We start from the raw sequence: 15222 nt of genomic DNA, 5'->3' as shown, positions 1-15222 counted from the left end.
CACTCTAATAGGCGAATTTAAATGTATGATAGTTTGACCAAATAATGTGTAACCAAGTAGAATTTCTGTAAAATTATCTTGACTTCGTTTGTTATTCTCTGTAATTTAATCAAATCATTTTTTACTTTTTATTGCCTTAGGTGGTAAACAGAGTGGATTGGAATGGTTTAAGGTCATTAACAAAGATCCCTTGTCCTTTTTAAACATCTTTCCTCTTCTTGTAATCTATGTCCCAATGAATGATTGCATCCGAGTACATGCTTTGTTCAGTCTTTCTTTTACGTTTTTTTATAACATTGTTGAAATGGGGCGTGTGTTTCAAAAGAAAATATTATAGACGGACTTACCTTCAAAAATTCTATGGTTAATAACATTGTTTAGAAAAAAAAATGTGTAGCTTAAGATAAATAACTTTACCATAAATTTCGTAGGATAATTATACCGAAGTTTTTAAAATCTTATGCTATATAATTTAATCTATTAAAAAATGACTATATAATTTAAATTTCATCACTTTATCAAAAAATTAAATAGATCATTTATATAAATTGCAATTTAAAAGTTGTAAAATATTTTATATAATGGAATGACAAATATATAATCTCTTTAAAAGGGTATTTTATGAAATTGACTAAAATATAATGCCATTCCACCACGTTATTATGTGGTTATTATGAAACTTAAATTATACAAAATCAAATACACGCAAATACAGAAAATCTAGCAATTTCTTTCAATAAATTATCTTATTTTAAAACTGTTGCATAATAGTCTTATTATCAATTTTGCAAGTTACATGTCTTTCAAAATTTTAGTTCAATAAAATTTTTCTCAAACTTTTCCTTTTTTGCTTGTAAGGGCCTAATATATTGTTAAGGGGCTAAAATTTAAAATAAAAAAAAATTGGCTACAAACTTAATTGTAGCCTTAGGCTACAACTCTCATTAAACAAATTAACACAGCTACATATTTTGAAGATTTAACTGTTGAATTGCATGTTCTTTAAATTTTTGAAACACGTGTCAAATTTCATTTCAATCAGATGTTATTTACTATTCGATCTATAAACTTATCTTTTATGCATAATTTTAGACTAAAAAAACCCAAAATTTAAACATTTGATTGATAATATAGCTATTGATCTTTAATCTTATTGAAATTTTGCAAGCATGCAAGGTATAATAAGAACATATAATCAAATAGTAAATTTATCAATATTCACATTCAAAAAATTAATATTAAGTGGAGTTATAGCCTTAATTTACAATCAAGTTTGTTGTCAAATTTTGTCCAAAATTTAATTATGTTAGGCCTAAAAATTTAAGATGGTTATAAATTTTTTTTTAGGGTAAAAAAATCATAGTACTTTAAAATTTAATATATATAATAATTTTTTTTTGGTAGGTCAAGGTATTCTTGTGACTACCTTGGCTTCAATGTGGAGCCACCCATGGTATTAGTTCATGCTCCTAGAACAACAGGAAAAGGGAAAAAGAAAATCATCCATTTGTGCCGATAGGTAGAACAACAGAAAACTAAAAGGAACCTTCATGAAGAACTGACGAAGCCAAGTAAAAAAAAAGCAATATAGAATCAACAAAGCTACGAACAAAAAAAAAAAACTCATGTGAGAGAGAGAGAGAGAGAGAGAGAGAGAGAGGATGGGAAGAGCATAGTGGCTTTTGGCATTTTGGGGTTTTTTCTTTTTATGATTATTGTTAGGGTTTTAGACCCCAGTTGAGTTTGATTTTATCAAATATTAACTAAATAATTAATTAGATTATTTATACAATAGATCTTAATCAAATAAACATCAAACAAACACAGATCGCATGAACTCCAAGAATGATGATCCAGGAAAACTTTTGAAATTATGGTTTCAATGTAAAACACCTAGGGAAGATTTAATCTAAACAATCCTCAATGCAACATTTCACTAATAGAATAGAATTTAATATACTTAACCTTAAATCTACTGCTACCTCATGTAGTACTTACTCACATGACCACACGTAGCTTCAAATCCACGGACTCTTCTACTGTGAAATTGTTGCACACAAACACCCTAATTTATGACTCTGAGATCTCCACTCAAAAATTTAGATCAGCAACTATGGTTGACTTGATGTAGCAACTTTACTTTATAACTGGATCTATTGTTTGCACAAGGTCTCTAGCTGTAGCTTCAAAAGGGTATGAAAAATCTCCAGATTTTTGTACAAAATACTACCCTCTTGAATGTGTAAAAACGTGCTCTAGGGTTTTTATTTATATATCCTTAAGTTCCATCAAAACCCTAAATTAAATGACTGAGAGAGAAAAGCACAATCTGAAAACTGCACAAATCTCAATCAGTCAAGATAAGTGAGTCTTATCTGCACTTTGCTTTTCTGATTTCTTGAGTCTTCAACTGTGTTGAACTTCATTTGTTTTGTTTAATTGAATATTTCTAAACGAAACAATTAGACAAACTAAGTTCTAAAAGTTACAATTTGTTCATGGTTGCCAACCTAAAAATATAGATTTTACAATTATTACTAGGTTAAGGAATAGCAATTACGACCTATTTGATAAGGAATAATTATTTTTCATTTTAAAGAATAAGTATTCCTAATGAGTAGCCATTACTCGTAATAAAAATACAACCAAACAATTGAATGATTACTCCTATGGAATATGTATTACATTATATGGTCTATTACAGTGTACTGAATGTACTCTAAGAGATGTAAATTGTGCTACAAGAGTACTCTTGATGAATTTAGGAGGTGTAAGGTGATCTACAACATTATTGTAAGAACTCCTTCAATATATGGAGGGCTATATACCTAAAATTTACTTGCTTTATACTTGGGAGCCCATACCCTGCATAAACAACTTAATTAGAAACTTATAATAAAGATAAGTATCATATTCTGTTTTTTCAGAAGACCTCACCACTCCACTCCAGCAGTTTGATTGGGGTTTTCTAAAATTATTGATAAAAAATAAGATCCAAAATTATTAGCAGTCTCAACGCCTTTAATAGCAATCATAAATATAGTGGACTATAATTCTTTGCTTCATTCTCTCCTAATAAAACAAACTTTATTTTCATAAGAAGATATTATAAGCATTACATATGTCTTAAAAAAAACCTCACAACGATCGTGTGATCCCAGGTGTACAAATCAATAGTAAAATTGCACAATACTTAAAACAAAAGAACAAACCCCTCTAAACAGCCATGCATGCAAACGAAGAATTTGATCCAAAAAGAAGTAATTACTTACATGACTTAACAGTTCTGTCTTCAAAGTTCAAAAACTGCTGCCTGTAAGTTCAAAGTGAGGTAGCCGTCACTTTATGTAATGATGAGATACCCTTGCTGCCTATGGAGAAGAACTAATAGTTCTTGAAATTACAGCAGCTTCCTTATTTAATAGGTCGTCGGGAGATTTTATGTAGCGATGTTGATGATAATAATCAATTGCCAAGTTGAAGTTGACGAAAACTTGGGTGAAATTAAGGAATACTGTGGCAACCAAATCACAAATTATCAAATAAAAAATTAAATTTCAACACACTGACACGCATGCAAACGAAGGATGCCATCCAAAAATAAAAGTCATTAGTTACAGAACGTGTGGGCTGTGTCTTTCAAAACTACAAATGTTTGGCTAGAGCTATTAAGCTCAGCTTTTATCTTTTATGTACAACTTCTTTTTTTTTTTAAATTCTATTTTTTCAAATTATAAATATACTTCATCACTTTCAAGAAAAAAAAATTCAATAAAAAATTTTAAAGCTAAATAAATCGATCCCAAACTGCCTACTGTTAAGAACTATTGGCTATTGAAATTGCATCAACTTGCCTTTTCCTTTTGAATTATGATATCATCAACTTGCTTAATTCTTTTTAATTAAAATGAACTTGTTTGTTTATTTATTTATTTATTTATATACCAATCAATTTGTTTATTTAATAGTGTTTGAGGATTTTTAGGTGTTGATCGATGATAATATTAATCAAAGACCAAAGTTTTGAGTTGAAGATGACTTGAGCGAAATAAGGAAATATACTGTAGCAACAAAAGTAAAGTCATGTGACAGTTCATATTATGTCGGCGAGCTAGATATCAAATAAAATAACTTCATTTCCCCATTCAGCCTCGTGCGATTTAAATGTAAATCATTAATCATGTAAATATTTGTTTATTTATTTATATACCAATCAACTTGTTTATTTAATAGTGTTTGAGGATTTTTAGGTGTTGATCGATGATAATATTAATCAAAGACCAAAGTTTTGAGTTGAAGATGACTTGAGCGAAATAAGGAAATATACTGTAGCGACAAAAGTAATGCCATGTGACAGTTCATATTATATTGTTTTTATTGGAATGCACTTTGTGGACGTTATTTTCGAATTTAAGCTCCGTCTTTCTTGTGGAAGCTTTATACCAACGGTATATTAATATTACACATAGTTGGAAGTGCTTGAATTTGAAGATAAGTAGAAATTCTAAATGAATTTATAGCGAATACTTCTATATATGAATTAATTTACAAAATCTAATTAGAAACAGATATAAATGTTTAAATGATTCCAATTGTTCAAACGGAAGGTAAATGTTTAGTAAATACACGGACTAGATAATATATGTGCACAGATATTTGAGAAGAGTGTTTGAAGTTACATCTATTTTTGTAGTTTACAACTTTGTGTCAGAAAAGTTAGAACTGGTTCCACCAACTTTGTAAATGACATGTTGAGTAGTATAAAAAAAAATTATGTTGTATCAATCCTAGGTCTTTTAGCTAAACACGTAATGACAAAAAACTTTGATAAGCATTTGTGTTCATAGCAATATTCTATGGAAAAAGTAAACAAGTTTAACGGGATCAAAAAATTAATGAATGAGAATACAAGAAATATATTGCATACATATTAAAAGTGGTATAAAGATTTAAATAATAGACAACGTCACTATAAGCATATATCCTAACACATTTTTTTTGGTTTAAGAAGAGATATATCCTAACCTATATAGAGGGGGTTTGGATACAGTTGTTGCGTTTCCACGTTTTGCGTTTTACGTTTTGGTTTTTTTTTTTTTTTTTTATTCTGCTGCAAAGGGGACATGTGCGCAGTGCGCGCACTGTGTGGCACTGTGCGCGTACTGCGCGGCACTGTGCACGCACTGTGTATGTACTTTTTTAGCAATTTTTTATTAAAAATGGGTCCCGCAACACTATTTACACATTTAAAAATTATTTTGCTACAGTGTTTTCAGTTTTCAGTTTTCAGCAATAAGTTCTATCCAAACGGACCCATAATATATATGATATAAACATGAATGCCTCTCTCACACACACGATGGAAATGTGAAGACTCACATAATCTAGTGAAACACAGAAATCCAAATATGCACAATACACACAACGCATTAAACACTCCCAATATCCAATGGAATCCACCTTATATCACCACGTAAGCTACCCGCTTGTAGCAACTCAACAACACACCACAAAGCAGAAATTTAACATCTAATTAATATTGTAGACTTGGAAATTTCTTTAGGTCGAAAGTACTTACTATGCTCTATACATCATCAACCTCGTTATAAGAAATTCAAACTTCCCTCAAGCGAGTTAGCATCCTTTGCAAAAGCTAATTTGGTATTAATACATTTGTCTATAATTTTAAACTATTGACATAAAACAATGAAGTTATAAATGTCTATATTATAAACGGTCTTTCTAACAACATTTACTATCATTAAACATTATGACAATTTTTTTTCCTAAACAAATAATTATTCAAAAACGCTGCAATCAATATGTTCTAAAAAAAAATATTTGAATATTAATCTTATCAATCTCATGAGTATCATACCAAATCCCATCAATCGAATCACTTTTTTGAGAAATACGAGACATCTAAGTCATACAAGTAAAGAGATCTATTCATTAATAAGAAAAAGAAAAAACGTAAACGGTGATTGGATTGATGATCAAATAGAACCCTAGGTCTTGAATAGTGATTCAATTGATGATAAAGAAAGAGAATTCTTGGTTCAGTTCTCTACCTTAATGACAGAAAAAAGGATTGATCAAATTCTATTGAATCTGACTTATAGTGATTATTTATCAAAGAATGACTCTAGTTATCAAATGATTGAACAACCGGGAGCAATTTACTTACGATATTTAGTTAACATTCATAAAAAGTATCTAATGAATTATGAGTTCAACACATCATGTTTAGCAAAAAGACGGATATTTCTTGCTCATTATCAAACAATCACTTATTCACAAACCTCGTGTGAGGCTAATTGTTTTCATTTGCCATCTCATGGAAAACCTTTTTCGCTCCACTTAGCCCTATCCCCCTCGAGGGGTATTTTAGTGATAGGTTCTATAGGAACTAGACAATCCTATTTGGTCAAATACCTAGCGGAAAACTCCTATATTCCTTTCATTATAGTATTTCTGAACATGTTCCTAGATAACAAGCATAAGGGTTTTCTTATTGATGATAGTGACGATATTGATCGTGACCTTGATACAAAGCTGGAACTTCTAACTATGACAAATGCACTAACTATGGATATGATGCCGGAAATAAAACGATTTTATATCACCCTTCAATTCGAATTAGCAAAAGCAATATCTCCTTGCATAATATGGATTCCAAACATTCATGATCTAGATGTGAATGAGTCGAATTACTTATCCCTTGGTCTATTAGTGAACTATCTCTCCAGGGATAGATAAAGCACATGATTGGGATAATGTGGATCAACAAATCCCTTGAGTTGTGATGCATAGACTTCCTCCTTGAGAAACCCATTCAGGAAGACACTCTTAACATCCATTTAATACAACTTGAATTTAACATGACAAACTAGGGCAAGTAGAATCTGCATGAATTCAATACAAGGTACGGGTGTGAAAATTTCATCAATGTTAGGTTAAAATAGATTGATCTTAGTTAATTAATTCAATTACCCAAGTTAATTAGATACCCTGCCTATGGAAAGGAACTAGTAGTTCTTGAAATTCAACAGCTTCCTTATTTAATAGGTCATCGGGCGATTTCGTGTATCGATGTTGATGATAATAATCAATTGCCAAGTTGAAGTTGACAAAGACTTCAGTGAAATTAAGGAATACTGTAGCAACCAAATTACAAATTATCAAATTAAAAATTAAATTTCACCACACAACATGCATGCAAACGAAGGATGTGATCCAAATATAAAAGTCATTAGTTACAGGATGTGTGGGTTTTGTCTTTCAAAACTACAATAGTTTGGCTAGATAAGCTCAGCTTTTATCTTTTACGTATAATTTTTTAAAATATTTTTTTTTTCTATTTTTTAAAATTACAAATATACTTTCACTTTTAACCAAAAAAAAAAAATCAATAAAAAGTTTTAAAGCTAAATAAATTGATCCCAAACTGCATACTTTTAGGAACTACTGGCTCTTGAAATTGCATCAACTTGCCTTTTCCTTTTGAATTATGATATCATCGACTTGCTTAATTCTTTTTAATTAAAATGAACTTGTTTATTTATTTATTTATATACCAATCAACTTGTTTATTTAATAGTGTTTGAGGATTTTTAGGTGTTGATCGATGATAATATTAATCAAAGACCAAAGTTTTGAGTTGAAGATGACTTGAGCGAAATAAGGAAATATACTGTAGCAACAAAAGTAAAGTCATGTGACAGTTCATATTATGTCGGCGAGCTAGATATCAAATAAAATAACTTCATTTCCCCATTCAGCCTCGTGCGATTTAAATGTAAATCATTAATCATGTAAATATTTGTTTATTTATTTATATACCAATCAACTTGTTTATTTAATAGTGTTTGAGGATTTTTAGGTGTTGATCGATGATAATATTAATCAAAGACCAAAGTTTTGAGTTGAAGATAACTTGATCCGTTGAGCGAAATAAGGAAATATACTGTAGCAACAAAAGTAAAGTCATGTGACAGTTCATATTATATTGTTTTTATTGGAATGCACTTTGTGGACGTTATTTTCGAATTTAAGCTCCGTCTTTCTTGTGGAAGCTTTATACCAACGGTATATTAATATTACACATAGTTGGAAGTGCTTGAATTTGAAGATAAGTAGAAATTCTAAATGAATTTATAGCGAATACTTCTATATATGAATTTATTTTACAGAATCTAATTAGAAACAGATATAAATGCTTAAATGATGCCAATTAATTGTTCAAACGGAAAGTAAATGTTTAGTAACTGCACGGACTAGATAATATATGTGCACAGATATTTGAGAAGAGTGTTTGAAGTTACATCTATTTTTGTAGGTTACAACTTTGTGTCAGAAAAGTTAGAACCGGTTCCACCAACTTTGTAAATGACATGTTGAGTAGTATAAAAAAAAAAATTAATGTTGTATCAATCCTAAGTCTTTTAGCTAAACACGTTATGACAAAAAACTTTGATAAGCATTTGTGTTCATAGCAATATTCTATGGAACAAGTAAACAACTTTAACGGGATCAAAAAATTAATGAATGAGAATACATGAAATATATTGCATACATATTAAAAGTGGTATAAAGATTTAAATAATAGAAAACGTCACTATAAGCGTATATCCTAACACAATTTTTTTGGTTTAAGAAGAGATATATCCTAACCTATATAATATAAATGACATAAACATGAATGCCTCTCTCTCTCTCTCTCTCTCTCTCTCTCTCTCTCTCTCTCTCTCTCTCTCTCTCTCTCTCTCTCTCTCTCTCTCTCTCTAGATATATTTATATATATATGGTGGAAATGTGAAGACTCACAATAATCTAGTGAAACACAAAAATCCAAATATGCACGATACACACAACACATTAAACACTCCCAATATTCAATGGAATCCACCTTATATCACCACACAAGCCACCCGTTTGCACCAACTCAACAACCCACCACAAAGTAGAAATTTAACATCTAATTAATATTGTAGACTTGGAAATTTATTTAGGTCGAAAGTACTAACTGTGCTCTATACGGCATCAACTTTGTTACAAGAAATTCAAACTTCCCCCATGCGAGTTAGCATCCTCTGCCAAAGCTAATTTGGTATTAATACATTTGTCTAATATATTAGACCGTTGACATAAAACAATGAAGTTATAAATGTCAATATTATAAACTGTCTTTCTAAAAACATTTATGATTATTAAACATTATGACAGTTTTTTTTCCCTAAACAAATAATTATTTAAACAATATAATGATGTTTGACCTGTAACAGAGTTTTTAAAAACGCTGCAAAACACCTCTAAATACCAAAAAAAAAAAAAAAAACAAAACAAAACAAAACAAAAAATCAGCTCGACCAACAGCTACAAAAATACAATTTCAACCAGAACAACACTGCCTAACAAAACACAAACCAAACTTCAAGCTAAAGAAAAACAAAAAACCAATAAAAATAAAAACACAACCAAAATAAATATATATATATATATATATATATATATATAGAGAGAGAGAGAGAGAGAGAGAGGGAGTGTGTGTGTGTGTTACCGGGTTTGAGTTTGTGGGTATTAAGAGTGAGAGGTGGAGGGGAAGAAGAAACAGAAGGGAAAGGGAAAAGGGGTTCGTTGGTGTCCAATGGAGTAGAAATGGGGAAGGGGAAGGAGAATGGATCAAGGATAAAACGAAGGGTAAGGGGGAATGTGGAAATGCATTGGTGGCCAAGGGGCTTCAAGGATTGCTAGCAAGGAACGGTGTTGAGTGTGGATCGGCAGTAGAGTGAGAGAGTGAGAGAGTGGAGAGTGTTTGAGAGAGTTAGATTGGGTAAAGTGAAAGAGAGAATAATATTTTTATTTATAGTATGCTACTATAGTGGCGTTTCTTTACCTATTGCAGTCATTTTAACCGCTGCAATAGGTCCCTCAAATTAAAACCACCACAATAGGTCCCTAATTTTTTTTTTCTTTTTTTGGTTAGGCTATTCTAGCAGTTGTAAGCACCACTATAGGCGCTTGTAAGGTCAAGACCTATTACGGCAGCTTGACAATCACCGCTATAGGTCCCTTAATATTTTTTTCCCTTTTTTGTTGCAAGCGCTCCTATAGGCCTTTGTAAGGCTATTGCGGCGCTTGTCAACCACCACTATAGGTCCCTTCGTATTTTTTATTTTGTTTTTTCAAGTTGGACCTATGGTGGTGCTTTCTAAACGCCGCTACAGGCCTTGTAAGACCAAGACCTATTGCGGCGCTTGTCAACCACCGCTATAGGTCCCTTCATATTTATTTTATTTTATTCGGCCAAAAAGATCAGGGAATGATCCTTGTGAAGCTTCAAACCTATTTACCCACCCAAAACCTGTGCACCAAACTGATTTCACCACCTCACACCACCACAAAGCATGCATTGTATCCTCTGGATAGCAGCCACAAAGATGACAAGATGAATCTGAAATAATTTTCCTCTTCAACAGTTTAACCTTTGTTGGTAGGCTATTTGTACAAATTCACTATAATTGTTTGGTTTAGTTATAAATAATTTTAGTAATATGAAAGAAGGTAGGGTATAACTTTAAAATATATATATATATGAAACTAGTATCATAACTTTCAATTAAATTATTTCATTTCCTACCTATGAGATGCCTTAAAAATTCTATAGACCAATGGTGTGGTAATTATTAAATTAGGACCTCCACATTTTTTAGTCATCAATTGTTTTTGGTATGTTTAGTTGGCCCCTCTAAAAAAAGCTCTAGATCCTTTACACGTGGATAACTGAATAGACTCGATATTTATAAAGTAAAAAATTTGTCAAAAGGAAGTCAATTCCTTACCACGAGAAGTTGCAATATTTGGATTTTGGAACGTATATTTCAAGAATAGTCCTTCTTTATTCATTATCCTTGTTGGTTGAGGGTAGATTCATTAAATCAAAAATCTCGATATTTTCCTCAAAAAATCCTATTCGTGCGGATTCTTCCCCAAAATGAAATGCCTACAACTCAATGATTTTATATTTGATTGTTATCATATTCACGAAATTTGAAGTTAAATTTTTTTTTATGGACAAATCTTTGCTACAGTATGTAAGGTGCTGTTTGTTAGGTTAATTCCTTAATTAAACCATTCTAAGCAGTCATTACTCATTAGTCAATTTATACACGTTAGCACAAAAGTATCAAACTCATCTTCAAAGGCAAGAAACAAATGAGTTTAAATTCAGTCAGGACTTGGCGTAAACCCAATTGTTTATGCCCTCCAATGACGTAGTGCTACGTAACCATTATACCAAAATATGAATACAACCCACACACAATAACAGCTTTACAATATCATATTCAAAACAAAAATAAGGGTGTGTAGCTTACCTCCAATACTTTTTTAATTAAAATCTCTTTATGTTTTAATGAGAATCGGTCATATCACCCACTAACTAAATAAAAAGTGGAGATTAAAACTCATTACTACTTGTCATTGTGTATTTAAAACAAAAAGAAACCTGCAATTAAAAAAATACTGGAGGTAAGCCAAGCCCCAAAATCAAAACTCAGCCCTCCTCCTCACGTTCAAACCAAACCTCCACAACTCCACTCACACCCCACCACACATGCTGCCACAAAAGCCGATGGAGTCACTTCTAGAGCCCAAAAAAAAAAAAAATCTAGAGCCGCTACTTCATTGAGCCTAATTTACAAATGAAAATAAAAAAAGTCATAAGCTTGTTTCAGTCCAAATGACAAAATACGTAAACTAAAACAAAAATGATAAGGAAGATGGCCATGGTGCTGGGTCCTTTTTGAGAGATCCAATGGATGCAACTGTTTTTTTCAGGCCACCCTATAAACCCTCACTAGGCTTCTAAAGAGTGAGAGTTCGAGGTTATGGATTTGATAATTTTGAATGATTTCAAAGAGAGAGATGAGACGATTTTGGGATTGAGAGTCACTATTTGTGGCTCAAGTGATGGCAGAGTAATAAAGCTCCACCACAAATTTCAATCCATGGTGATTTTAATGGTTGTGAGGCAGAGTGGGTGGGAGATCTAGTTTGAATGGGAAATGAGGACTATGTTTTGAGATTTCATTTTATTTTAGATCTGATATTATGAGCTAGTATTATGTGTGAATGCTTGTATTCGTTTTTTGATAAAATGCTAATGTCGCACTATCTTATTGGAGGCTTAAACTCTTGGTTTTACGCCAAGACCGGACTAAATGTAAACTCAAAACAAATTCCACGCTAAATTCTACTATAAAAAAGTTAGAGAGATAGGGAGAGAGAAACATAACTCTTAAAAAAACAAAGAGAGAGAGAGAGAGAGAGAGAGAGAGAGAGAGAGAGAGAGAGAGGTTGTTATATAACTCAAAAACCTTAACTCAAAACTCAAAATTCATGGGACCTACTAGCTAAAATATTGTTTGGTTGAGTTTCCAATTTTTGTTTCCATAGCTCATATCTCAAAATTTTGAGTTTTGAGAATGAGAAATGAGAACTCCTCAGAGGCTGTTTTCACTTTCTGAGATATGAGTTTAGTGGCATTTTTTGTAAATAATTGCAAATGTGTGGGACCCTCTTCAGTGTATTTTCACATCATCCTCAGAGCCGTTGGAAGCTTTTGCTGTGCCAAATGCTCCAGCTTCAATTATGGCCTCTATTTTCCTCTATTCTCTTTACTCCTCTGAAATCCCCATATACTCCATTTACACCTCCATTTACTCCTACTCCTTCTCCATTTACTGCCTCTCCATTAACACCTCTCACCCACCTCTACCAACATACCATTATTTCAAAAATTTTGCCTTTTATTTTATTGCTCAGACTCTCACTTGTTCCATACTTTCACAAGCTACTCTTAACCCAGCACAAACCGAGAGAAAGAAGAAACCATCCCAGCCAGAAATAAGCACACCCCGACACAACCATCTGATACCAGTGTTGACACCAATTTGAGAATCTGCTCCTTGTACTGCTCAAGTAAAACATTTCCCTCTCTCCCTCTATAAACCCACTATGCTTTGTTTCATTTATTATAAATTTTGTGGAAAAATTTCATTAAATTGATTGATTGTGTCTCTCCAATGTACTTTGTTAAACATCTAAGGGTTTTGTGAAAATTTTATACTTCGACAACAACTGATGTGGAAAACCCAAAATTATTTATTTCATACATGTTATGGTATATTGTAAAAACTCTAATTTGCTTGATATGGGTCTTGTGCTGATAGTTTGAACTAGAAACTAGTGGAACCCATTCATGAATTTCGGTGTTCCTTTTGGGGCAGAGAAAGAAAACAAAATGAAGACTAACAAAGTAAGAGAAACAAAGCACTACAACTGTGAAACGAAAAAAAAAAAAAAAAACTCACCAATAATCTTTGACTTTTGCTAGAGATGGTCTTCCACTTTTGCTAGAGAAGAATAGAAGCTTCGAACTTTGCTTTCGATAAGTCTGTGATCTAGATAACGAGATAGGTCTCTCTGCTTTTTGGAGATAGGTATTTGGGGAGATGGGTATTCGTGCTAGAGATGAAATATGCAGTGTGTTGGAAATTAGCAAGATGGGTATTTGATGGAATGTCTTAGAGATGGAAATTAGAGTGTGTGGGAGGTGCTGGAGTCTAGAGATGGATTCAGAGAGTGTTGGAGATTTGGGGAGAAGGGTATTTGTTGGAATGCTAGAGTCAAAGTGTGTGGGAGAGAAGAAAATTGTTTTTAAAGAATTTTTATATGGGCTAAGAGGACACGCGGGTTACCGTTTTGAGTATTTGGCAGGGTGTGGGCTCCACTAAGAAAAGGAAAAAGTGAAGAGGTACAAAGAATTTTGAGTTTTGGGTTGTTGGTAAAATAGAGTTTTGAGATATGAGTAATGAGTTTGAGATATGAGTTTTGAGTGATGAATTTTGAGGAATGAGTTAGCCCTAATCCAAATAGCCTCTCAGCTTGTTCGGCTTTGTTTTCAGAATTTTTTTCCATCACTTAATTCTCACCAAAATGAGTAATGAGTTACAAAAACCGGAAACAAGTTTTAGGCGTTTTCAAGTTATCAAAATAGAGTTATGATGACACTTTCATAATTTCACTCAACTAATGGGCCCCACATTTTGTGTGTCATCAACTCTCTTCTCTATCATTGCTAGACTTCTTTTTTGCTTTGTTCTTTGATTTTCTTTGCTTTTCTTCTTCCCAAGCCACTCATCATAACTTCATCTCTCTCTTTTTTCTCTTCTTTTTTTTTTCTTTTTTTTTTTTCTTTTTTTTTCACTTGGTCTTCTTCCTTTTGTTTACTCTCTCTTTTCTTTCTTTTTCATGCTGGGTCTAGGCTTGGTTTCTCTATTCTTTTTTTTTCCCCCCTCTTTTCTTTCCTTTTCATATTGGGTTTCTGGGTTTGGTTTTTATTCTTTTTTTTTTCTCTCCCTTTTCTTTCCTTTTCACATTGGGTTTCTGAGTTTGGTTTCTATTATTATTATTATTTTCTCTTTTCTTTCCTTTTCATATTGGGTTTCTAGGTTTGGTTTTCTTTTCTTTTTTTCTTTCTCCTTTCTTTCCTTTTCACATTAGGTTTCTGAGTTTGGTTTCTGTTTTCTGAGTTTCTTATGTAGATGTTTGGCTAGGTAGCTTTATTCCCAAAATCTAGAAGTGCAAATTGACAAGTTGACAAAATAGAAGGACACAAGGAATAAAAGGTGAACATATGAGTGTTTAATGCATGTTTGGATCATCCATGGTACACACAAAAAATGGGGTGAAAAAAATTAGATGGACGCAGGGAATAAAAGATGTGAAACGGGTTTGGGGTTCTTCCGTCATGCGGGTGGCCTAACTATGAACAGACACAATACTCAGTCAGTGGGTCCCACATAAAGGAGAGTATTTTGAGTTTTGAGAATGAAAACTCTAACCAGGTTGTAGTGCCAAACATGCTAGGAGTGTAACTTGAGAATTTTTAGGTGATAAGTGATGAGTGATAGTGTTTCCACCATCCAAACAAGGCCTAATACACTTTTTTCTCATTTACCCAAGAAACATAGGTTCTAAACAAAGCTTTGGCTGAGCTCTACAAATCCACGACAAGAACCCTTCATGACCACGTGCCTCATGTTGATTATGGTCACTGTGAAAGGAGGCAGAGTGGTTTTATTTTTTTTACAAAAATGATAAAGTAGAGTGGTTTTCAATGTGCTTATATAGTGGCACATGGATATTTAGGGCTCGTTT

This window comes from Castanea sativa, chromosome 11 (genome assembly GCF_040712315.1).
Source record: "Castanea sativa cultivar Marrone di Chiusa Pesio chromosome 11, ASM4071231v1".
NCBI lineage: Eukaryota > Viridiplantae > Streptophyta > Magnoliopsida > Fagales > Fagaceae > Castanea > Castanea sativa.
The sequence above is the reverse complement of the archived record's forward strand: the minus strand, read 5'-3'. Positions refer to the sequence as shown.